Source organism: Ambystoma mexicanum, chromosome 11, assembly GCF_040938575.1.
Source record: "Ambystoma mexicanum isolate Mex_15411 chromosome 11, UKY_AmexF1_1, whole genome shotgun sequence".
NCBI classification, from domain to species: Eukaryota; Metazoa; Chordata; class Amphibia; order Caudata; family Ambystomatidae; genus Ambystoma; species Ambystoma mexicanum.
Genome location: NC_090934.1, coordinates 365,836,793 through 365,862,897, shown reverse-complemented (window position 1 = coordinate 365,862,897; position 26,105 = coordinate 365,836,793).

Sequence of the window (26,105 nt, the reverse complement as noted above, 5' to 3'; positions counted from 1 at the left end):
CAAGTGCTGTCTGAGCTCAGGAGAGCAGGCATCATAAATTGACACCAACATCACAAGATTCTTCATTCCCTCATAAGTGTTCACCTTGTAACCCTTAATCCATCCCTCTAAGTTTTTCAAACACTCATTCACCCACGTAGCCCAAGGGGTACCATCATTCTTTTTGAGGGTCCTAAACCTCTTAAGGTACTGGGAAGGGGTCTTCCCAAATCTAGCTATCAAAGCTAGCTTCACACATTCATAATCCTTCCTATCCTCCTCCCCCAACTCCATTACCGCATCAGTTGCAACAGGGGGGAGCCTAGAGAACAACCAGGTAAGTAAAGCATTACCTGTGATGTCCTGGAGCCCATGATTATATTCAAACAAACTCAACCAATCCAACACATCCAACTTAGGCTCATACATACCAATCAATTCCTTTGGCATCCGGGGTCTTTTGGGACTGGAACTTCTAGAGGAACCAGAGGAGAGAGAAGCAGTTTCCACAGACAACTTTTTCATTTCAAGTTCATGATTAAGCTCTATTTCTCTGAGCCTCAGTTCAGCTTGCTTCTGCTCAAATTGGGCATTGATTCTTCTGAACTCTAGTTCTTGATTTCGTTCAGATTGAGTAAGAAAATGTTTGTACTCTAATTCAAGCTTCATTTTTTCTAGTTCAAAATATGCAGGATTACATGTGGGACCTGGTAAAGGCCCAGTAGGTACAGCTGGCAGAGCAGGCAGAGGCTCAGTGTGGCTAACTGCATTAGGCTCACTTTCCTCTTCTGGCTCATCTTCATGATTATTAATACCTTGATCCATATCAACATCATCACTGTTATCTACATTTGCTGGAGTGGTAGGTTCCTCTGAACCACCATCCAGACTTTGGTTTGCTAACAACCTTTCTATTAGCTCCATTTTCTTGCCTTTAGTCACTAAGGTATCTATAAGCACACTAAAATGTATACTCAATACAAATCCCACCGCTGTACACCAGTGTTAGGCAGAAACCTGTGCAGTTCCCTTAGGGACCACTGCAAAAGGCTTAGGACTACAGGTGTTGGCAGTAAACCCAATTGGTAGCAGTCTGTACCACCCAGATTTACCTGGTAGCTGTGGCTGAGCAGCCAGACTTCTCTCAAGAAGAGTTAGACAGTATGTAGAGTATACACATTAGGTACAGAAATACAGTAGCACAAGCAAACACTGACCAGAGCTTTGGTATAAAAGTATATTATTATTTATTTAAAAACACACTTGTAAAATACACTAACACTAATATGGCAAGCAAGTTCCAAACACAGTCACTTAGAAGTATATACACCTCCCTTATTCCTTATTAGAAAAGTCTTAGTTAACAACACTTATTTCCAGACAGAGGTGAGCGCTTCACTAAAGATGACACTCCAATAAGTTATCAAACAAGGGAGGGAAAAGGCAGAAATTAGAAAAGCACACAACACAACACTTTAGAAATACTCAGCAAGGCAGGAAAGTCAAAGTCTACTGGTGAGCCAAAAGTTCAGAGGCCCAGCTCCCTCCTAGAGAGAGTGGGACACAAATGTGCCCAGGATCACACAGTTTAAAAGTCTTGAAAAGTCTTGCAGAGAGTTTAAAAAGGCAGGAGTTCAGCTCAGAAAAGTTCAGTTAGCCACCCTAGGGCCAACCCAAGTGGTAAGTGGAGGATTTAAGAGACACCCCACACAGACCGTTGCCAGGGAGGCCAGGCGGACACAGTACCTTGACAGTGGAGAGGATCCTCCAGGAGGGGCAGTTGTTCCTGGCAGCGGGTGCAAGTCAAAGCGTCGTCCAGAGGAAGATAAGAAGTCGACGTGGAGGAAAGCTGAAGGTCGTTGCACTGCCAGGGAAGAAACCAGCCGCAGAGTTCTCTGGTTAAAAGGTACTACCCTTTTATTCGCGGTCGTGGTAAAACGTGGTATCCCGGTTGCCGGGGTGCTTGGCACAGGCAAGGCGGCCACGAGATGATCCGGGAAGGCGAAAAGGCTGGCAAACTGGTTATCCCCACCAGTTAAAGGAAGAAGACTCTTCGGGCTGAAGATCTCCTCTGTCGTTGGAACAAGTGGTGAGTCGGTTCAACAGGGCTCCACCGGTGGTGTCGTCGTTGCAGGTCAGCTCAGCTTCTCCCTCTTCGGATTCTTTGGTCCTGTGGCGATGTCTGAAGTCCCAGTCCCCAAAGCCCTGCTTTTATGCAGAAAAACCCCATTCACCAGTCCTAGCTGTCAATCAAACATGCTAAGTGGTGAGCCGGGCGGCTCACCACTGGGCCAATCATGCAAAAGTGCGACTTGAGTTGCCAAGGTAACTCAGTCCAGGGTGCCTAAACCCCCCTCCCACACATCCTGTGTACCCAGACAGAGTGGCACCACTTTGGGAGGCTTCTGTGCAGAAGCCCGCCAAAAGTGGAACAAAGGGCTCGACTTGGGTTTGGAGTTACCGAGGCGAACACAAACGCCATTTTAAAACCGAGTCCTGGCAAAAAGACCCAACCGGGGAATAAATATTAAATAAATAACCCGGCGGTATCTTTAACATTGCACCAAAAAGTGGTGCGTTTAAAATGAATGGGAAAATCCCATAGCAAATATTCTTAAGGAATATTTCGCGTGGTAACCACTGCCACCAGCCAGAAACTCGACAAGGGGGGACTGCACAGTGCCCCCTTGAAAACAGACCCAGGGGTAATCTAATTAACCCCTTCCAGTACTTCCACAATATGATGGTTTGTACTGGTTCTGTTCACAAATTTGGACTAATAAAGCCAATGGTGATTTAACATGCCCTGGGAGACAGTAGTCAGTCCCAGGGTATGGAGTCTCTGTTTGGGGGTCACTATGACACCCCTGTGTTACTGCACTGAGGGTGCTGTGTAACACACATCCCAAAAACACATGAAGCCCTATGGAGTAAAAGACCCCATAGGCCATAAAACACATTACAAAGTCAAAGGATATCTCAAATCATGTCTAAGAGTGGGAGAAAAAGAGTCTCACTCTTAGCAGGAGAAGAAAATAAACCCCAAAAATCCAGCAAAGCTGCTGGGGGACTCACTAGGTTTGGGATATTAGCCTTAACAGAGAATTCTCCCTAACAGCCTCATTACGATTTGTCACGGTTGACCATGTAAAAGGCAGAAGAGAGGTCAAGTAAGATGAGGACACAGGGTGTGCTGTAATCGAGGTTGGAAAGCAGGTCTTCACAGATGTTCAGGAGAGCAGTTTCCATGCTTCTGGCAGCTCTGAAGTCAGACTGATGGTCACGGAGACAACCAACTGATTCAGTGTGAAGATTAAGCTGGGAGATGGCCATCCTTTCCAGGAGTTTGTCCAGGAAAGGAGTACATAGCATGAGATCTATACCATCACATTATACATAGCATGCGTTGGTGTACAATGGTGATTTTGAACATTCCCAGTTAAATAGTTCATGGAGCTATAAGAGTGAAAAAGTGATTCACTGAAATCTGATGGCAATATCTTGTTTTGTTCTATGCATGTCCCAAAATGCAGAGTGAAACGGGATCTGATGAACTACTCGCGCCTGATATGAGAACTCTGGAATGTGTTAATGTGAAAAAATGTTACTTATTATGAGTCAGTGATACCTAATATGACACAGTGAGGCCAAAAAGAATGCAATGGCACAGTACTGATCAATATGGGACAACACAGCTGAGTATGACAGAGATGTGCAGAAGGACACATTTTGGCATGGCAAACACTGTTCTGCTAAGCCAGCGTGGCACAGTAGTGCCATATGTGCCAGGGGGCTGCTAAAATATGCTATGGGGCCTCATCTAGTATAAAGGAATTGCCCATACATTTCTTGGTGCAGTCATGAATCCTAGAGCGCTGTTTAATTTCTCACAGTGACATGCCATGCAATCGTGTAATAAGTGGTGATACGCCAACGAAGCCCAATGACATTGCATTTGCATTTTGTGATAGTCAGGGGTCTGACCTACTCAAGCTGTAGGACGTGGGAGGGCTTAACCCCTCTCAACATGGGACAGGATGACAGCCAGTATTTTCACCACAGTCCAGCCTTAGAGGAGGAGTGAGGGAGTTAGGAGGGCCTCAGTCCCTACCACTCAAATATATATGCCTTGTTGCATCTGGAAGGTACGAATGTCAATCACGTAATGCCTGCTGTACCCTACTCTGGCCAGAATTTTTCCAGGGCTATTTGACTAATTGCAGGTATTCGTCCCTTCGACCCAAAGGGGAGGCCCACGGTGAGGTGAGGGAGATGACCCCGCACTGCAAGACCTCCTAGGGGTCGAGTCAAGTGCCCCCTTTGGGGACAAGGACTCCCGTTCCTTTTAGGAAATCCCTAGGACATCTACCATGGCTGCATACATGTTAGATCAAATAATGTGGCACCTTTACTGTTGGCTGAAGGAAATGCAAAAAGAAACCCATGTGTAAGAGAAAAGGAAGATGTCTCTTTATCAAGAGACATATATTACCAGGGACAAGTAGGAGAGAAGAAGGAGAGCCTTGTGTGCAGGGAAATCCCCCTGACATCATTACGCCTTGTGGAGGTCGAGCAAAGGCATGTCGCGGAGTCTGCAATATAACGCAGATAACGCCAATAAGAGATGTCGCATGCCTGGCGTGTGCAGATCCAAGGAAAGCATTGTGAAGAAGGAAAGAGGAACAATCCAGTTTAATCATTCCTTAAAAAGAATTTTGCAGAAAATGGTGGTATCCAATGGCCACAATTGTGATATAATGATACCCTGAGCCCAATCCGCAGTCCAGAAGACCCATCAGACTTCCCTGGTGTGTTCTCCCTTTGAGTTACTCTATGGAAGGGAACCCAGGATGTTTGGACATGTTGAAGAAACCTGGGAGGGCATCAAAGTCAAAGAATCATGATCAGTGTTATTAAATGGCTAGATTGCCCTACATTGGTGCAACCAGTCTGCAAATAGTTTCATACTGTGGCATGGCATTTCTTAGTGGCATAAGGAGGTAAGCCAACATGAGGGTTCTTAAGTTGACATAATAGCGTACATTGGTGATGGCAGTCTCTCATTGTGGCATTGCATTTTGTACTGTCACAGCTAACAGGAGTATGTTTCTATCTGGTAATACTGGTATATATTGGTGCAGTCTGCATGGACTTGTATGGCACAGCCAGCAAGACATTTTTTTTTAAATTTTGTGCACAAAGGCATTGTGGAAATTAATTGGAAAATGCTTCTGTGCATTGTTGGTGACTTGCAGTCATTGGAAGTTTTCATGTGTTACTATACAAAATCGATTGCAAACTGTGTGGCTTTTTACCCAATTATTTACAGAAAGTGTGCTGTAAAATGCACTAGTTTTAGCCTATTATATAAAAAAGAATTTCAGGGAAGGAACCCACTCAAGTCCCCCTTTTGTTAGTTCATGCTCCCTCGCTACACTCAGTCACTCCACCATATTCGTGGGAAACATATACACCCGTCCAATAAAAAATTCTTACCAGCCATCACTGTCCCTAGTGTAACCGCTAGCTCAAGGAACAGGGTCAGGACCCTGAATTTTTCACAGTATCGAGAAAACTGTTGACATGAACTAATCAGATTAATATTGTATTAGTTTAGTACAATAACATGATCACTGAGGATATAATCAAAATATTTCATTGCAAAATCTAAAACGTAGATAACACTGACATTTACTTGCAGCTTTCCCATCCTTTTCTCTTACCTGCGCTCATTTTCTTTCTTCCAGCAGATTAAGGTCTGCATACCTTTGATAGGTTCATGGTACGCCACCCCGTGGGCAAGCATATGTGTTCTACTGTGCATACCACTGTTCTGGCAATTTGGCACAGTATAAACCATGATAACATAACATAGCACTAATGCCAAAACCTTGCATATTACAGTACATACCCATTCTGATGTCCACCCACCCGTAACATCCAGTTCATCCTTCCCTTCAGTGCTAGGATTCCCAAAGCTCTGTCATTGAGCGGATCCCCCATTTTTATAGTGGGGGGATGGAAGACAGGTGTAGATGGGATCAGCAAAATGCGTTTATGACACTCAACTTTTAACTTTCAAAATGTAACCCACCTCTTACCTGTCTCCAGCAGCCCCCACTTGCCTAAGATATGCCAATTCTAGAAGGGGCCAGTTATCTTTTAACAGAATGGACAACTGGTTTGGTCAGAGTGGGCCAGTTTCATAAGTTACTACACTAGGCTTAACCAATGTTACTAAGCAAATATGTTTTCAAACTTGTTAGTTGCAGCATATATTACCAAAAAGACCACCTTGGTTAATACACAAACAGTCTGTTCTGGATAGTGATGAATTGTAATGTGTGATTGTGGCCCACTTTTTCAATGGTTCCTGGACCAATGTTATGCCCCAGTCTGAACCTGCCTTGTTGCACCACGGTGGGAAGTGGACTTGGTATAAAAATGCAAAGGTTGGGATGGTATTCCCCAAAAACCTCTTGGTAAGAAACACAGGGATATGACTTTTAGCAGACAGAAAAGTAAAGGCAGACAGCAAAATGCTGGTGTACGATTTGTTTAGTTGATCTTAAGCGTTTTCCCTTCTCCCAGTACACCAGCAGACTTTTACATTTGTATATAAAAAGGGGTAATCACACAATACTATTTACATTATTAACCTACCTAAACAGCTGAATTACTAAAAGCAGTACAGAAAAGAGTCCTTTTAAAATATAAACAGTTCTTCCAAAAAATAAAAGTCCTTAAAAATATATGCAAACGTCTCTATACAGTGTGCTGTAACTATGTATAAAAAAACATTACTTGCGAGCCAGCTAGGCCAGCGCTGTCACAAGGTCCTTTCTGCTCTGGGTATTTCTCTTCCTCTGTGTTGTAATGGTTCTCTGGCAGGCTAGCAGCAGCAGCATGTGTGATGGGTCCCCAAATTTTCTTTTGGATGGGCAGCTTATGCCAGGTGCAGGCCAGCATTTATGATAGTCTGGGGGCAGGGGCCCAAACCAATGCTCCACCCAAACTGCATCTGCCAGATGCAGCCCCGGGAGTCTCGGAGGCCCGTCTTGGCAGGGGGCAGGCCTTAAATCATTACACAGCGCTCCCCTCTCTACTGGGAGCGCCACACCTGACAGAGGAGGGCGAGAAGGGGGGGCAATGACTGGGGGCGTTCCCCGCTCACAGAGCCATGTGGAGCCAGGCCACGGCAGTGACAGGAGTGCCAGGAGGCAGTGGTGGGTTCTGGCACACCCCTACCTGTCTGGGGATAATCACTCTTTCAGCTCGGGCCCGCAGAGGTGAAAAAGAACTAGCAAAGGTGCAGGGAGGAGTGCTGCTCAACCCTCCTCAGTGGAGGTTCAGACCAACTGTCTTCAAGGCGCTCTGCTCATGCTGCAAACCTTTTCCTTTTTTAAAGAATCCCTGTGTGGCATCAAGTGCGGATGTCTTTTACTCTAATTTGTTGCATGCTTCTCCCCGTTACAATATTCTCAACCTTGAGGATAGCCATGGCCTGAATTATAAATCTATCTAACTAGCAACTTGCTCTACACACCCACCACTCCCCACCCGACCTGAGACTGGGTGATCTGCTCCTCACTGTTTTCTCCCCTGATTGTTTGGAGATCCCTTTCCCACCCTCCCCCTCCGAATACCCTAACAATAATAATAATAATAATAATATAAAAATAATTGAGCCATGATTTAGATCTACAGTCCACCTGCCACAGTACCCCTGAACTCGTAGACACCTGCACTAAAGAAGAAAGAATGGAAAACGTAGGATCAGGCAATGGGAAACTCACATTGGACCCCTGGTGAATCCTTAATTAGTTTCATGACAGTCCTGCTCTCCCTGGTTGCAGGATGAAGATCAGCCGGGGACTCATCTAGGGTTACTTCCTGACCCAGCAATCAACCCTGTACCAAGTCAGGCTCCCTATATTCCAGTGGAGGAATGGGTAAGGGTTCCCTGCCACATCCAACTTAGCAGGAGCAATGGGATCAGGATTAGTCTCGAAAGAACATTCTCAGATTCGGGTTCACGTCCTCTTCTCTCACTAACGGTGTCAGCTCAAACTCATCCTGGACTTGGAGCAGATGGTTCCATTGCAAGGTCTTGATGTTTCTTGGCTGTCCTCATACCCACAGTCAGCAGACAGGCAGCACTACTAATTGATGCTCAATGTTGAATGGTTGAGACTCCCACTTGTTACTCAGCTTGTTCTGTCCACTCTTTCCCAGGCTGTGGATCAACACACAATCACCAGGTGGAAGACTTGCATCAATGTGCAAGATGCAAGGCAACTGAGGATCTGTGTAGCCCAGAATTGGTTTGAGGATTCGAGGAGCTCAAGTAGTGAGGATCCGCTTCAGCTCCTTGAATGCCTCCTGGTATTAGTCGGTCCACCTATCATCAAAGGGCTCATGTGGATGGTGTAAATGGTCTGCAGAGTTGATGGTAGTCCTGCAGCTCCTCTAGTTAGGCAGGTATCCTTTGATGAGGTCCACAAGCGGTTGCACGATGTTGGCATATCCCACAACAAATCTCCAGTAGCAGTTAAAGAATTCAAGGAAACTCTGTAACTCCTTCAAGTTCTGAGGTCTTGACCAGGTGAGGAGGACTTCCGTCTTTGCGGGATCTACAGGAATGCTGTCTGCAGAGATGTTTCCGCTGTATTTGATGCTTGTCCAGCAAAACTGGCACTTGTTCACACTGACCTTTAGCCCTTGCTCCCTTAGGCAGTAATTCTGCCAAAAATGCCCCATTGAGTCCAATGGACTCTGAAAAAATGGAATCATACTCTGCCACCAACACGTGTAATCCACCGGTAAATCTGCCAGACCAAGTGGCGGTAACGGTAAATCCAGTGGATTTACAGACAGAATACTGCCCAACTCGTAATGACCCCCATTGTCAGGTGAGATTTCGTTCAATTTCTGATTTGTCCATGTACTAAGCAGAGCTTGATGTAACATTACCATTACATGAGTTCATGTTAAGATAAAACACACTCAGGCCTATAAATACTTTCTTAAATGATTTCAACATCTTCACAAAACCTCTCTTACTTGAAGCATTATATATCTTTATGGCATTTAATGTCAAAGAGCCCACATACGAAATGTTTAATATCATAATACATCTTCATTAAGGAGACTTCAACATCAGCACACACCACCTATTTGAGGACTTAAATATCATAACATATCAACCCTGTGTAGACCTCAACATCAGCACACACCATCCATTTGAGGACTTAAATATCATCACATATCATCCCTGTGGGGACCTCACTATCAGAACACACCATCCATGTGAGGACTTCAATATCATCACATATCATCCCTGCGGGGCCTCACCATCAGCACACACCATCTATGTGAGGATTCAATATCGTCACATATCAACCCTGTGGGGACCTCAACATGCCTGCCTGCCCTTGATTGATCTGCTGGGTGTGCCTCCTTGGCAGCAGACAAACTCAAATTGTCATGGTTGCCAGGCAGAGAGGTGCGAATGGTAGCCGGTCAAGTTCTACATGACAAAGGCTTTGAGCTTTGCGCATATCAAGGCCCCATCACCCACCCTCAGCTTCTCCTGATTCTGCAAGCCAGAAAGCGCTGTGAATGAACTTCATGAAAAGGATGTAAAACGATTGTAATGTACGGCATGAGTTTAAAAACAATGATTTAATTAAAAATCAAGTACAGTATTTAAAGTATTCAATGATAAGGTCCCCAAAGAGATCGTGTGTGATTAGGAATATACTCGAGTCCCCACACAGACAGTGTTTAATGTGGTGCTATTAAGTGCTTGGGTTTTAGCAACTATAGAAATCTAGATAAAATGCAAAACATTTACAAATAAAAAATAAGATCCCCACAGATATGGTAAGAGATTATGATAACACTTATGTCCCCACAGAGATGGTGTGTGATTACAATGATGATGAGATCCCCATAGAGATGGTGTGTGATTATGACGATACTAAAGTCCCCACAGAGACAGTGTGTAATTATGATGCTGCTAAACGCTTGGGTATTAGTCGCTATATGAATCTAAACATAATTCAAAAAATACAAATACAAAATATGGTTCCCACAGATATGGCAAGTGATTATGATAACACTAAAGCCCCCACAGAGACAGTGGGGGTCATTACAACCTGGGCGGTAGCCATGGAGCTATTAGCTCCATGGCTGCCTCCCATACCGTGTCCATGTCCAGTGTTGTTCAATGGGGACTTACCGGTGTAGTCCGACCCTGGCGGGACCGTTAAGTCCCCATTGAAGAAACCATTCCTCATTCCCAATTGAGCCCCCATAGGGCTCAATGGGATTGGGGAGGGCGCTAATAATGGGCTCGCGACTTGCAATCCTGTTATTAGCGCCCTAGTCCCTTAGCAGGACCCGTAAGGGACGTGTGGTCAGACCACACGTTCCTTACGGTCCCCGCCAAGAGACCTCGGAATAGGGCGGTAAGCGATTACCGGCACCGGTCTCCTTACCGGTGCCCGGTATCCCTTACCGGCCAGGTCGTAATGACCCCCAGTGTGTAATTATGATGATGTTAAGCACTCATTCATTAGCCACTATAGAAATCTCGATAAAATACTAAACTTTTACAAAAACAGAATATGATCCCCACAGATATGGTAAGTGATTATGATAACACTAACGTCCCCACAGAGATTGTGTATGATTATGGCAACATTCAAGTCCCCACAGAGACAGTATGTAATTATGATGATGTTAAGCCCTTAGGCATTAGCCGCTATAGAATAAATAAAATTATAAAAAATTACCAAATAAGGTTTCCGCAGATATGCCATGTAAGTCCCCACAGAGATGTTGTGTAAATTCTAAGATGTTGAGGACTCCACAGAGATGTTATGCGATAATGATAACACTAAAGTCCCCACAGAGAGGGTGTGTGATAAGAATCTTTTTAAAGTTCGCCCAGGGGCCACACATAGGTCAACAAATAACTGGAAAGGAAACATTTAGTATTCAACTCCTCAATGGTTGTCCTAATAAATCATTAGACCTTCCCCATCTAAAATGATGTACCCCTCCTTCTCCTATCACCTTAAACTACACACACATATTCTATCCCAAACATGGCAGCCTTGTGTCTATTAATACAAAATTAACCTGATGCAGACTTGCTAAAGCACTCATCTCTATTTATTTGACTCAACCCCTAAGGCAGTGGAAACTCAAGTATCACAGTGCTGTCATTTAATGGATTGTGGGCTCTTCCGTCTGGATAAATTAGAAATCCAATTGCCAGTGTCACAAACTACACAGATCCATCCTGGCATTGAGGACTCAGACACTGCCTCTGGCCTTCACACATCAACAATGCTTGTTTTGCATATGATTCCCCCTCTAACCCACTAAGACCCCAACCCCACCAGTTTTCTAGAAAGAGTGCATGCAATAAAACCACGAAAATGCAAAAGGTTCACTATGGAAGACCAAGTTTCAATTCATGTATGGAGTGTGAAAATCATGTTGAAGTCCCTTAGAGATGGTATGTGATTATAACGGCTTGAAGGTCCTCACAGAGATTGTGTGTGATGAGCAAGTGGATGGAGTTAATCTCTGTTCCAGTCTCACATTTGACCAGCAGGATGAGTGCAAGTTACTGTTAAATCAGTTGCCTCCCTGTTCTTACTTTCACCAGGCTTGACCCCTTGAGGCCAGCATGATATACTCACTGGTGACTGTTTGCCTGTCAAAAGCAGGGGGTACAGAATGTCAGACAATGTAAGAACTCATATAAGGAATGAGGTCAACAAGATGCTTGATCTCGGGGTTATAGAGACCTCTACTAGCCCATGGTCTAGCCAGTTGTGCTTGTACCAAAGGCAGGCTCCAAAGAGGTGAGATTCTGCGTGGACTGTAGAGCTCTAAATGCAGTCACAAAGACTGATGCCCATCCTTTGCCAAGGACAGATGAGCTGGTGGACAAACTTGGTGCAGCCAAGTACCTCAGCACATTTGACCAAACGTCAGGCTATTGGCAAATAGCCCTGACAGACCATGCCAAGGAGAAAACTGCATTCTCCACCCCAGCTGGCCTCTACCAATTCAAGGTAATGCCTTTTGGATTAAAGAATGCACCTGCTACATTTCAGAGGATGGTCAATCAAGTTCTGAATGGGATGGGGGACTTCTGCATGGCATACTTGGATGACATTGCAGTGTTCAGCCCTACATGGAAATAACACATTGATCACCTAAGCTATCTATTGCAGGCTCTGGAACAGGCCCATCTGACCACAAAGGCAAGTAAATGTTAAATTGGTCAGAGTACAGTGGTCTACCTTGGACATGAGGTAGGAGGAGGTGAAATAAGGCCATTGCCTAGCAATGTACAAGCTGTACAAAACTGGGCCACCCCTACTACTCAAAAATAATTGAGAGCCTTCTTAGGTCTCACTGGGTATTACAGGAACTTCATTGAGAACTATGGGACCATAGCTTCACCCTTGAATGTCCTCTCCTCTCCCAAATTTCCTAAAAAGGTCAGGTGGAATGAGGAGTGCAATCAAGCATTTGAAGGTCTATAGAAAGCCCTTTGTCAGGCTCCAGTCCTAAGAGCTCCTGACTATCACCAACCCTTCATTGTACAAACTGATGCTTCTAATGTAGGTATACATGCAGTCCTTAGTCAACTGGATGAGAAAGGTAGGGAACACCCGATTTGTTTCATCAGCAGGAAGTTAAGGGATCCTGAGACAAGGTGGGCAACAATAGAACGTGAATGTTTTGCTATTGTGTGGTCACTGAAGAGGTTTAGGCCATACTTGTATGGTTCTACCTTCATTATTCAGACTGACCACCAACCCTTGAGATGGCTGATGCAAACAAAAGGGGAAAACCCAAAGTTACTCAGATGGTCAATCTGCCTACAAGGATTTGATTTTTCCATTGAGCACAGAGCTGGAAGTCACCACCAAAATGCTGATGGTCTCTCTAGGATGTTTATAACCGACTATAGGTATGAGATCCATCGAGGAGTGGATTAAATCCTCCTATGCCTTAGTCTGCAGTGGGGGGGGGCAAGTGTTAGGGAGAATTCTCATTCTATGGCTAATTTCCCTTACCTAGTGAGTCCCTCAGCAGCTTTGCTGGATTTCTGGAGCTTTTCCCCCCACTCTTACCTGTGTTTTGCCATGTGTATTTCATCTGTTTTTGTGATTGTGGACTCTGGAGTACACCACTTCAGTAGCCCCACGCTTTTGTGTGTTACACATCACCTTCAGTGCAGTGACACAGGGTTGTCTTTTAGACTTCCCACCGACTCCATTTCTGGGGCTGACTCCTGTCCCCCAGAAAAGGGTGAAGTTGCCATTAATTTTACATAGGGCCTCATTACGACCCAGGCGGTAAGTTACCGCCTGGGCCGTGACTTTACCACCATGGTGTAAACTACGTTTACGCCATGGTGGTTGGCGGATTTACCGCCCCATTCCGACCTTGGCGGGGCGGTAAATCCCCATTTTTCCATTTACCCTTCCCCATTCCCATTTTGCCCCATAGGGCATAATGGGAGTGGGGAAGGCGTTAATTACGCCACCGTAAATTACGATGGCGTAATTAACTCCATGGTCCCTTAGCGCCATGGATTTTAACACCTGCTAAAAGCAGGTGTTAAAACCTCCATGGCGCTAAGGGACCTCGTACTCAGGCGGTAAGGGTCGGCGCTGTTTACGCCGCCGTAAAACCCTTACCGCCTGAGTTGTAATGAGGCCCATAGTCATTTAACCACAGATCCAGTACACCCCATTTTACATGGAGAATTGGAAAGGGTTAAATCTTAGCCCTTTTTTCTGTACCTCTTGGAGCATTGTTTCGCTCCCTTAACATTAAGACTTGGCTGGTGGCAGTGGTATCTACCCTAATTTTCCTACCGCGATTATATTACATAACGTGGTACTGTTTTAGTCTATTTTAGTAGCCGCGAACTTTAAACCCGCTAGCCCAAATACTTTTTATTTCGGCTCCGTTTGGGTTTAATCGCCATTTCTTTTTGTTAACATCCTTTTTGGGTCTTTCTTTGCGCAGCAAACCAGGTTTGCCTCCTTTGTTCACCGACCTCTGGCGGGCTTCTAACCAGAAGCCCTCCTTTGGCGTCTGAGTGTCTAGATGGGCTGAATGTAAGGGCGGGGTGTAGTCACCCCCTACACAGGGTCTCCTTGGAGACCCAAGTCGCACTTTGTGTTGATTGGCTCAGGTGGTTATCCGGGCTGGACAACCCCCCTGCTGAGTGATTGACAGCCTGGCTGTGTGAATGGGGGATTTTGGCATAAAAGGCGGGACTCTTGAGCTAGAAGGCAGAGTCGCCTCTGGAACTACAAGGAACCAAAGAGAAGTGTAGAAAAAGACAGCTGCTGCAACCCCGAGTACCGGTGAAGCCCTGCTGCAGTCCTGAGCTATCTACCCCTTCAACGACTAAGAGAAGATCCAGTCCATAGTCTTCTTCCCTTGAGCCTGGTAGGATCAACCAGCTCATCTTTTCTTCAGTCAGAGAATCCTCTCCTGGGTCGAAATCACTGCTGTGCTGTAGTGGTCCGGATAGCCATCAGAAGAGCCCTCTCCTGATTTAAAGGAGCGCACCTTTTATTCATTGTCTTTTTCGTTGATGCTGGTCTCATCCCTGGGTAGTGCAGATCACTCCAGACGTCCTCCTTCTTGTCCGCACAACTGAAGCTGCAGGAACCGTGAGTCTGCAGGAACTACCAGGAACAACTGCCGTGGCACCAGCTTTTCTCCAACGGAATAAGGTACTGTGTACATTTGGTCATTCTCTCTGTCTGACCGCCGGAATCTGGGTGAACCCTTTTCCTCCATGAAGATTTGTTATTTCTTCCCTCCCTCTTATAACTTTTCCTTTCATTTGACAATCTTTACGAACTCTTGGCATCTCGAATCTCAAACTGTTGAACGTGTGGTCCTCGGCAACTGAGCCTCTGCTCCATTGACACTGGCGCAGGCCTATTGACTTTAATCTGTATCTTTGAATAAGTCCTCGAGTCTACTTGCCTTGAAAAAGTATTGCCCATGATTTTTATTCACTTTTCCCTTGTTTGAAATTCTTAAGTACAAAACGTGTTTTAACTTTGTGAGCATTCCTATCCGCGGGTACGCGTTAGTATCGCAACACCGGTCTTTCAAATCCTAATGTACTTACCTCCAATTTGCTGGAACAAGTGGGATTGGTTGTGTAGTGTATTGTACGTGTGGTTTTGAATTTATAAAAGTGGTGTGTTTATAACAGATGGTTTAAAAATAAATGTACTTATATTTGTTTACCTGAAACCTTGAGTCAGTGTTTGCTTGAGTCACAGTAATTGTGGTCCTTTGTGTAATCTCTACTACTGCACATTTACTCTTGAGATAGGTATGGCTGCTCCGCTACTGCTACCACTTTAACAGTGTAGTACAGGTTTGTACCAAAGGTGAACTTGCATTACCACTTGTAGTCTTAATTGTGTGTAGTTGTCCCTAAGGGCACTGCGCAGGATTCTGCCTAACAATGAACTTCTTTGAACTTGGGGAAGGGAACCTCTGTGTTTGATTGTTTGATGAAGGGGAGCTAATTACAAGCCAAAGTGCTAGTAGGAGCTCTGAACTTTACATTGAACACTATTCCTGTTTGATGCTGATATCCCTACATGTTGTATGCAGTTATTTGTGAAGCCAAGTATAGGTTTTGGACACAGACAGAAGTTTTACTTTGGACTTCCTGTAGACTATCCTTAGTTTTCTTTAGGTAGGGAAATCCCACCTCAGCATAAGGCAAGTTAGGCATCATTCCACCCTACATTTAAAGTTAAATAAAACTTTGTTGAGAACATTTGAACCTGTTGTCTGTCTGACTCATGTTGCTTTCACAAATGGTGTCAGGGGTGGGAGACTCTGAATTGGTAAACATTGTGGAGCCCTTATGTTGCTGTAATCCAAAAGCTCTCAGGGAAAAAAATGATTGTGAGAGTTCAGGCTCAGGCTAAAGTGTCAATAATCAAGAAGATAATTGCCACACATTTGCAGGTCCCGATTAAGTGTCAAGACTTTGTATAGCTCACAGACCCTTTGTGACATTCTTCCCTTGGCCACCTATTATTTGAAACATTGGGATCAAATTGTTTTAAACATCAGAAAACCACAAGTGTTTTCTCGACCCGGGGCATTAGGTTCTTTTAACCATGGAAAGGGACTCTCCCCTGCCATTCCACCTCATCCTTCTACAGAATTAGTCCAAGGGAAAGAGGGAAAAGGTAATATGAGTTCAATCAGCCCAACCAAAATGGATTCAGGCCCTGAAACCAAAAGGGACTCTGAATATTTGTCTATGTCCGATTCTGAAGAAAGTTCAAGTGAAACCATATAACCTCTAGACAGCATGTCATCCATAGATGAGGTGTTAGCTCAGCTGGCTGTGCATCAAATACAAGTGAAAGACAAATTTCAAATTGGACTGGAACGTCTGACTGCCGCTGAAGAAAAAAAGAAGGGGATGATTTAGTACATTTTTCCTTGAACTTTGAAAGGTCAGTAACCCAGTTCCGATGGGGGGATGAGTTAAAACTATGCTATCTAGGACCTTTATTAAAAGGAGAATTGCAAATGTCTTACCAGTTACTAAACCTCCCAGGAACAGCCACCTTTGCTGAAATCAAAGAAGGTCTCTTACAAAGAGTGGGACAAACCAATCATTTCTATTGTCAGAAGTTAAGAAGCATTAAACTAAACTCCGGGGAAATACCAGTGGAATTGGGAGAGCGAGTTAAGAATACGATGTCCTTAGGGGTAGGAAAGAAAAGCTTACGGAAGTATTGGAAGCCGTAATCATAGAACAATTTATCAACTCCTTACCTCCCTCCTACGGGCCGCCTTACAACTGAACAAGCCCACACTCTCTTTAGCTATTGAAACCGCCCAAAATGTCACTGATGCCAACAAACAAATTAATTCACTATACTCATTAGAAGGGTGGAAAGAAAATAGAGGACCTCCCCACCCCAAATTTCCACAAAGAGAAAAAGCGAAATCCCAAAGCCAAAGAGGAAGTGAGGAGAGAATACAGTAGATCAATACAACCCATGAGCCCAATCTGTTTTACCTGCAATGAGCCAGGATATCTAGCTCGGAATTGTTCCCAAAATAAAAGGGAGGAACCCATGGAGATTGCATGTATGGTAGGAGAAGAATGGGAGGATCCATGTTTTTATGGAAACATTGAAACCCAGAGCAATTTCTTTTGTGAGACATCATCTAAGTTCAGTCACACATCAGTTCTTGTGAATGGGATCCTGGTACAGGCCTTAGTAGATTCTGGAAGTAAACAGGTGGCTGTGTGAGCTAATCTAGTAACACCTGAGCAATTAAATGGTGCTCCTTTGATGAGAATTACTTGTGTCAATCGAGATCAAGAGATATACCCCAAAGTTGCTATACCCATACATGTGCAAGGCAAAACTACAATTTTTCCTTCAGCTGTCTTTCTGGATCTACCAGAAGAAACGATCATTGGGACTGACTTTCCCAGATTTCCATCCTTACTACATGAAGTCAGCCCAAGCCGTTCACAGTTTTTACCTTGCAAAAAATTGGCATGAAGAACCCTTTATAGCCACCACTTCTGTGTGGGATTGGTCCTCAATCCAGAGAGATTCCCAGCAAACCCCCACCCTGAGAAAATAAACTATTACCATATTTCCGTTATGCGAGAGGCCCTATTCTTAAGGGAAGGGTATGTGAGGCACCTGAAGGCATCCACACTTATTTTTCCCAGGGATACTCTTCTCAGGCGGCCAGGGAAAGGCCATGGTTTTGGATCCTGACCCTGGGGTTGGAAATATGAGAGAGGATCACCTGAGTTGAGGAGATTTGGGGAGAGGATATCCTTAAGTGAGACATGGTATCCCCCATTTCCCAACATGAACCCTCCATCCCCCAAGCCTTCATGGCCTTTTGTCAACCCTTTTCTTGGGATCCCCTAAAATATGACCTAAATGGCATCAATACGGTACTTGAACAAAGAAGAGGATAACTAGAATAACATATCTTCATTTTGAGAAACAAAAAGCAACGATCAACCCCAGCCAAGTACTGGGACGAGGAGGAGAACAACAGGTGTAAAGCAAAGCTACCGCTTTGTTGGTGAGAGGTCTAGTTCATTTTGTAATACAAATGGAGGTGGGAGCTTTAAAAATGGGAAACCTGAAACAAATGGAAGCCAAGGCAGAGGGAGAGGCAGAAGCCAAGGCAGCTATGGGAGCACAGCCAGCTGTATGCGGAGAGATCTCTCTGGTGTGGCAGCATAGCAGGAGGAGTGCTTGAGACCCGTGATGCAGTGCAGAGCATATACAGCGGGAAGCAAAGGCATACGTAGCGGGAGGCCAACGTCAAGCTGTGAGAAGGGGGCCTGGCAGACCGAGTGAAACAGTTGTGAGTATCCTGCTTCGCAAGAAATTTTTGCTGGGTATGCCCGAGCCACAAGAAGACCGCTGGACATGCACTTTTTGCCTCTGCTTTCCCCTCCCATCGCCAGAGGAAGCAAACCCCCAGCTTATCCTTCATTCCACATACTGGTAATCAGGGCCTCCCAACCTAAATTGTCAAGGGGGATGCAAGAAGTTTCAGGTTACTGTTGCTTTCCACAACTACTAGATCTTTTGACATACTTGGACATGATGACACACTCTCCTTGTTAACAGGGGGACATATGCCAATACAGATCTTAATTTGTTGGCCCTCCGACCCTCGTAATAGAACACTGCCAGCACTTGTGTCCAGTACAAGGGTCTGATCTGCAGATAGAGCAAAGGACAACTGTTTTTTAAACTGTAGAGTCACTATGCAGTCTGAACTTGCCCCTGATGCTGGGAACATTTCATCTATCCATTTTGTTTCCCTCGAGATGCACGCTGTGTTTTTTCCATCTAGTCACTCAGGTCCCACCATGGAACACTGAAGACCATGCGCTCTCCACACATTCTAAGGATGAATGCCGGATGAATGCCGATGGCTCAAAGGACATCGTCCAGCAGTCACTATCAGCAAAACAAAGTGATGTGTTTTGGGGCTACTCAATTGAATGCACTACCTGAACATATGCATGGGGCAAGCTCAAAAGTGAGCTCAAGGCAAGGGGGAAAAGGGGCAAAATACAACAAGCAACAACTAGCTGCAAATGTATCAGTATTAGCCAACTTCCAATACAATCCCTTTGCTAACTTTGCTAACTGCTACAATGTTGTACTAGCCAATTAAGTGGTGGCAAACAGATGGGAGTTACTGCAGACCTGCTGCCTGTCTCACTAGCTTTCTCACTAACATCTCAGTGGCCAAACTGATCTTCAGTCTACAGTGAGTCTCACCTGCTCCAGTAGTGGGCAATCACGGCGCTCACCAAGAAGTTGACCCGCTAGGTAATGTTTCTTCACAGGGGCACTGTAATCGGTGCCACACACTCGCTCGACACCTGCCGCTCGCCTCCTTCCCAGCCGGCCCACCCGCACTGGGCACTAGTCTCAGGCAATGACCAAAGTAGCTGTCTGGGCCGCCTTCATGCTCACAGCTCGCTGTGACTAGGCTATAGCAAAGCACCCTGTGGTGTCAAGTCGCACTATGCAAAGTTCAATGGGGGAGAGCAAAGAATGGCTGCTTTCAACATCACTGGGCAATAGCAGTAGCGATTAGGCTTTGGAATGTATCCTTCTCCATAGCTATCATAGTGCAGGTGTCTATTACTCCCATGATCTGTCGCCATTGACTACGATGGCTAGGGCTGGCTGGAGTTGAAGTTCAAATCATCTACATAACGAAAGGTTGCAGACCACTGTCTTAGTAGGTTGTTCACTATGTAGTAAGTACATAGGAGCTGCCACATTGTCTGTTCCAGAGGCATTTTCCTGTGCGGGTGTTACTTTGCACGGAGCTGCAGACTAAAGTTTCATTGTTCAATATGCCAGGTTGCTTGCCAACATGCACGGGCAGCAGTGTTGGTTTATCTTCTTCCTTATGCTTCTGTGCCATAACCAATGCAACCGAGGTGCTTCGGAAAAGTGAATTGTTGCATGCTATCGCACTGCTGAGATCTGGAACCAGAATAAGTGTTTATGCTCCCACTTTGTGTAGAGACCGCTGTATGCTGGATAGTGCCACAAGAGTGGGAGAGTACTGGCTTTTCCCTGACCTGAAGCTGTCCCCAGGATCACTCAGCCTGCCCAGCAATACTCAGGGATCAGAGAGGAACTGGTCCACAGAGTAGGTCCCAACTGTCCCAAGATTGGTAGAATGATGCAGAGAGCATAGGAATATGCAAACCTGCAATACAAAAGTAACATTACGGTGTCATACATTTCATATGCTTATCTTTGGTTCTGGAAAAGACTGATCTGTTCATTGCAGCAGCGACAGATAAGAAGAGGTCATGTTGTGAGGAGGAGGGTATTTATGTTGTTTAGTTTTCTTCAATGCTACATTTTGGAAAGGGTAATACTAGGAGACTGTGATGAGATGGATGAGTGGATAATAATTCACACAGGCAACAAATACTTGGCAACTTTCGGTAACTCTAAAACTATTTTTGTACTTCAGGTATAGGTCAATGCTGAGTACTAAGAGTAGTAAGACAAATGCCCACAGACTACAGGCAGGGGCATTCTAGGTATTATTAGAAGACAGCTGTCCATAACTTTTGCATGACTGTCCTCTTAACTGAGGCCGGCACGCTTGGTGCTTCTGAGTGGATTTGGGTGGATAAGGGATACAGGTTTGTGTATGTGTGCATGGGCTGCCTCCCTGTGCATGACTATAAATATGTCAGAATGAGCGTGTATGTATTTGCTTTGGCCTATGTGCATTTGTAAGAGCTTTTAAGTTTCCCCATTTAAGCTTTAAGTGGGTGCTCCAGTCCTGGTTTTTCCTTTGCATCCTGAGACTTGTAGTCCTAATTTTAAAATAGGAAAAGTACTTTTTCCAGAATCCAAAGACTGAAACAAGGAATTGATCACCTACCCTGCATGGATTAGGGACATTTGAGATTGCCGCCTTTGTGCGGCTGTGTCTTGCTATACGTTTTTGCCTCTCTGTTTTCTTGTCTCTTCCTCTCTTTGCACCTACCTAACCTATTGCAATTTCAAGGCAGTTGAAAGTCAGTGTTTTTAGTGGAACATAGCCTATCCAAGTGTATGGAATGGTACACAGATTTTGATAAACTCGAATTGAGTACAGGGCGAGTGACACCCACCAAATCTAGGTGCTTTGAGTGGTATGTTTGCCTGAGGATCTCTTTATGTGTGTCTGTGTGTGATAATAACAGTGTGTGTTTCCTGCTTTTCATTTGTCCATCTGTTATGTTATGTTATGTTATGTTACTTTGTATTTATATAGCGCCTCATGTATCATTGGTATGATCTCAAAGCACTGGTAGGTTGAACGCCCTCGGGAACCGAAGTTCGAGTCAGTAGAGAGAGAGAGAGAGAGTCATAAGGTGCGTGGGTGCACCGGATATGTGTGAAGCTGGAGAGGTATTTGCGTGATAGCTGCTTATTAGCTGTAGGTGTGATGGTTTGGGAGGTCAGGAATATGTGTTCATTCTGGTGGGTTGATACCCAGAGTGATTTCTGGCTGTGTTAGGCCTGAGGAGACGCTTAGGCCGGTGGTGTGTGCTCAGCTGGGTGAGTTTGTTAGGATGATGGGCAGTATGTGGCGGGTGTTAGTATGAGAACAGCTATACTGAATGTGTCATAGTATAACTGTATTCTAGTTGAGTGGTGGTGTATAGGAGAGAGTAAGCGTGGTGGTGTGATATGGTGGGTTTCGGTGAGGCTGTGTCCCATGTGTTTTACTCACTTCATCAGTTCCATTTGCTGCATCCGTTCTATCCATGCCATCTGTTTCATCCACGCCATCCGTTCTATCCATTCCATCGGTTTCATCCACTCCATCGGTTTCATCCACTCCATCGGTTTCATCCATTCCATTGGTTCCATCCACTCTGTCGGTTCCATCCACTCCATCGGTTCTATCCACTTCATCGGTTCCAAGTACTCTATCCATTCCAAGCACTTCCTCTGTTCCATGCACTCCCTTCCTCCTATCCATTCCATGCACTTCTTCTGATTCCATGTACTTCATCCATACCATGCAGTCCAACCGGTCCAACCATTCCTTCCTCGGTTCCATGCACTCTTTTCGTTCTATCCGTTCCATGCACTCCATGTGTTTTATACTTCATCCATACCCTGCACTTCAACCGTTCATGCACTCCAACCGATCCATCCATTCCATCTGTTCCATCCACTCTATTTTTTCCATCCATTCCATCCATCCCATCCACTCTATTTGTTCCATCCATTTCATCCGTCCCATCCACTCTGTCAGTTCAGTCCACTCTATCCGTTGCATCCACTCTATCCGTTCCATCATTCCATTGGTTCTATCTACTTTATTAGTTGCATGCATTCTATCTGTTCCATGCACTCCCTGTTTCATGCACTGCCTATGTTCCCGGCACTCGCTCCGTTCTCTGCACTCATCCTTTCTATCCGTTCCATGCACTCCATCCGATATATGTACTTCATCCGTACCATGCACTCGAACCGTTCCATTCACTCCATCCGTTCCATCCACTCCATCCGTTGCAAGGAAGCCCTGCTGTGATTTTTTCTGCTGGTGTCCAATAGATAATGCTGTGAATTTGCTCCCAGATGTCCAATTCCATGACTCCCATTTTATCACATTGGGACCTTGTAGCATACAGACGTATTCTTATGGACAACGTTTAGTTGTACACTATGGAATCCCCCAAACTGGAACACATCTCTGTAACAACTTTCTACCTTTATAATCACTACTGCCATGTCTTGTACTCGTGTGTGAACTGAAGGGGCAGCCCATAACGGCAGAACCTGAGGCTGAAATGAGCAGTGTATCACATTGGTGGTAACCGCCTAGCAAAGTTAAAACATACTATAAATTCGGTATGTGATTAGTTGTATTTGAATAAGTGGTGTTGTCAGAGATACACCATTAATTCAAAGTCATGATGTATTCTAAAACCTCTAGGGGTTAAACAAAACCAGTGAATTGTTTTGTGAAGGTATAGTCTATATAATTGGGAAAGACAATTCTTATCTTTAGTGGTGCAATTTTTAATCCACACGGTTTCCTATGTCAAGACATCTGCATATTAATTACGGTGTCTCAAAAGGAAGAACTGAGAGTAACACATAAGGAAAAAGAAAACTGTAAACAATAGTTGAGCATAGGTCTCAGATCTGTGCCACAGTTGGAGAAATCAAAATACAATGTACAATGTACAGGTAGAAGAGCAAAAGTGATTCAATTGTAGTACTCAGATCCGAATCAATGTCTGCTACACATCTCTTGGGTGTACAAGCTTTTTGCATACATTAACAGAGGCATTGAAGGTTAGAAATTCATTTCCATCAAATTTTAGAAGGGGTGTCCCATATGAAGCTGTAACAAGAGTGGAGTAGAGCAGACTGGTGAATGTTAGTAAATAGTGTGTCTTGTACTCGTTCCGGTGTTGCACACTGACAGCCAGGATCAGTCGCTGCGTACTTTCATTGCCAGAAAACATGGTGCCTCAGGGCATCCATTATCAAAATACCTTAACCCAAGAGCACAACTTGCAAAACATTGCCATACAAATTGCCCACCAGGCCAGCCACAATCTTAGCATCTATGCTACCATAATATTCTCAAAGTAACTTGCACCCAGCAATTAAAAAAACCACAAACAGAACCCTAAACAATGTACATATCAGTCCAGGCCTACAATTCCTAGCACCAGAGGCACACAACGGTCTGCTTAGGACACATGCGTATGTGTATAGTGTACACGGAAATTAGCTCGCACGCTTCTCTGGGAGATTGCCTGCAACCAGTGCCACACAGCCCTACAGACAAGGAGTGTACCAGTCGGGTTTACTCCCCTAAAATTGGAAATACGCCCAAAAATACCATCTTGCTCCCAACAACAAGATTGAAAACACATACAAGAGTCCACTGCTCTAATTCACCCAAAAAGCTCCATGGATAAGATTGGAACAGTTGTACACTTGGGACCACATCTACGCATAAATCAGGTCAAAAACAGAGTTAAAATATGTTTACACTTCAATAAAATACCCCCATTGGGAATAAGACGCACTTTTATGCTCACAAAAAAACAAAAAAAACAAGCCGAACTTAACCCAGCTACAATTTTCAGATCCACCAGAAGACCACACAACTAGCAGCTATCCAATCCTCCCTCATGCCCAACATGCAACAAAAAGTGCATCCACACTGTAGGTGATCAGAATCCACCAAAACCGATTTAACTTGAGGGCTGCCTCTCCAGACTAAACCCATGCAGTTATCCACTGAATAAAAGGCACGTTGTCAACAAACAGCCCAAAACGACCACTAACCTGTTTGGGCAACAGCATTTGTTAGTACCAATTATCAGCCGTGAATCAAGTAGCAGCATCAAATAAGCTGAACATAGAATGTTGCAAGCTACTAGCACATCAGTCATTTGCCATCCTCAATTCAGCACATTCACACATTCATTACTGGCCAAGAGACCATCATTAACTCGCTAATGGTGAGCGCATGGCAGCTTTGGATACATGAACATTGACAATCTACAGTCTGCTATCTCCCGAGAGCATAAAATAACAGATTCTCAAATATGTAAGTTCAACATCCAAAAGTATTGGGTTTGCGAATAGAGACATGTAAAAGAGTGCCAGATAACGTGCACATAATTTAATAACAGAATGGTCAAGTAAAAGTTGCATCATGAGCACATGCATTGAAAACCAGCTATTCCGATTTACAAGCTCATTTGGGTCAGAAATGCATTAAGCCACTGCTCGAGATGCAGATCGAGGCAGATTCACAATTAGCGTATAAACTACCTAGCTTAAAAGTAAAGTAAACCACTATTTGGCCATGCTCTCTACAGCACAGAGCAATGAATGCAGCTAAATTCATTGAGCACAAAATAGCTCAAAAGCTGCTGGGTGGAAATTAATAGGCCGGTCATGAAACCAAGAACTCGCTTCAAGAGCAAAACGGCGCACAGAGAAAGGCAAACTAAAGCACCCTTATGACGCACCAAAGAGATAAAGATGCAAAGTAGTGATTTTTATACTTTAGGTAGGGTGACCAGACAGCCCCGGGAAATCACCCTCCATCCTAGGGTCCCGGGAGTTGTATGGTTGGGCGGCTATGGTAATTAAAAGTGTATTCTTTTTTTCACAACACCTTCAGAATGTTGGCGCTGGAGGATTGGCTCGAACCCACAACCTTTCAGGTGCAAGTCACAACACTTACCGACAGTGCCACAGAGACAGGCTTGGAAAAGGTTGTACAGCAAGCCATGTAATATCAGTTATAGCAAATGCTTGTTTTGCATTAAGATGCCAAGATTCACAGACAAAACTGCACAAATGAGATCATATACAGTTTATAAAAAGAAGTGCTGGAAATATGATTGGGTGGTGGTTGTGGGGGCATGTTGGGGAGGGGCGGTAATTGGTGGGCTGTGATGAGGTAGTCCCTCTTTTATGTTGTTGGTCGTCCCGTTTTTTCATTTTGGAAATCTGGTCACCCTAACTTTAGGTGCTCGCATGTGTGCATCATGAATTGAAACCTGTGGCGTGTCCTCATGCAGCTATCGGTACGATAATAAGAGTTCATTCTGATAATAGGAGTGGTAAAATAAAAAAAGAGAAGACTTACATTGGTAATATTAAGGGATGCTAAAGGAGGTGGTGTTTCTGTGCGGTCGGTGAGTACTTATATATCTGAGACATAGGGCCTCATTAAAAGAAGTGCGGAATGGGTTTAACGGCGCCAGTAATGGTGCCGGTGCAGTTAAACCCACTCCGCACTATTACGAGGTCCCCTCGTGGGACACGCTCTGGACGTCTGGTTTTTCCAGACGTCCATAGCGGGTCCCGCGAGGGACCAGGGAGCTAACAATGGGCCTGTTCATAATGGGCCCGTTGTTAGCTCCCTCCCCATTCCCATTGATCCCTATGAGGGCTCGAATGGGAATGGGGAAGGACCAGGCGCGGGTTCCCTGAAAGAGG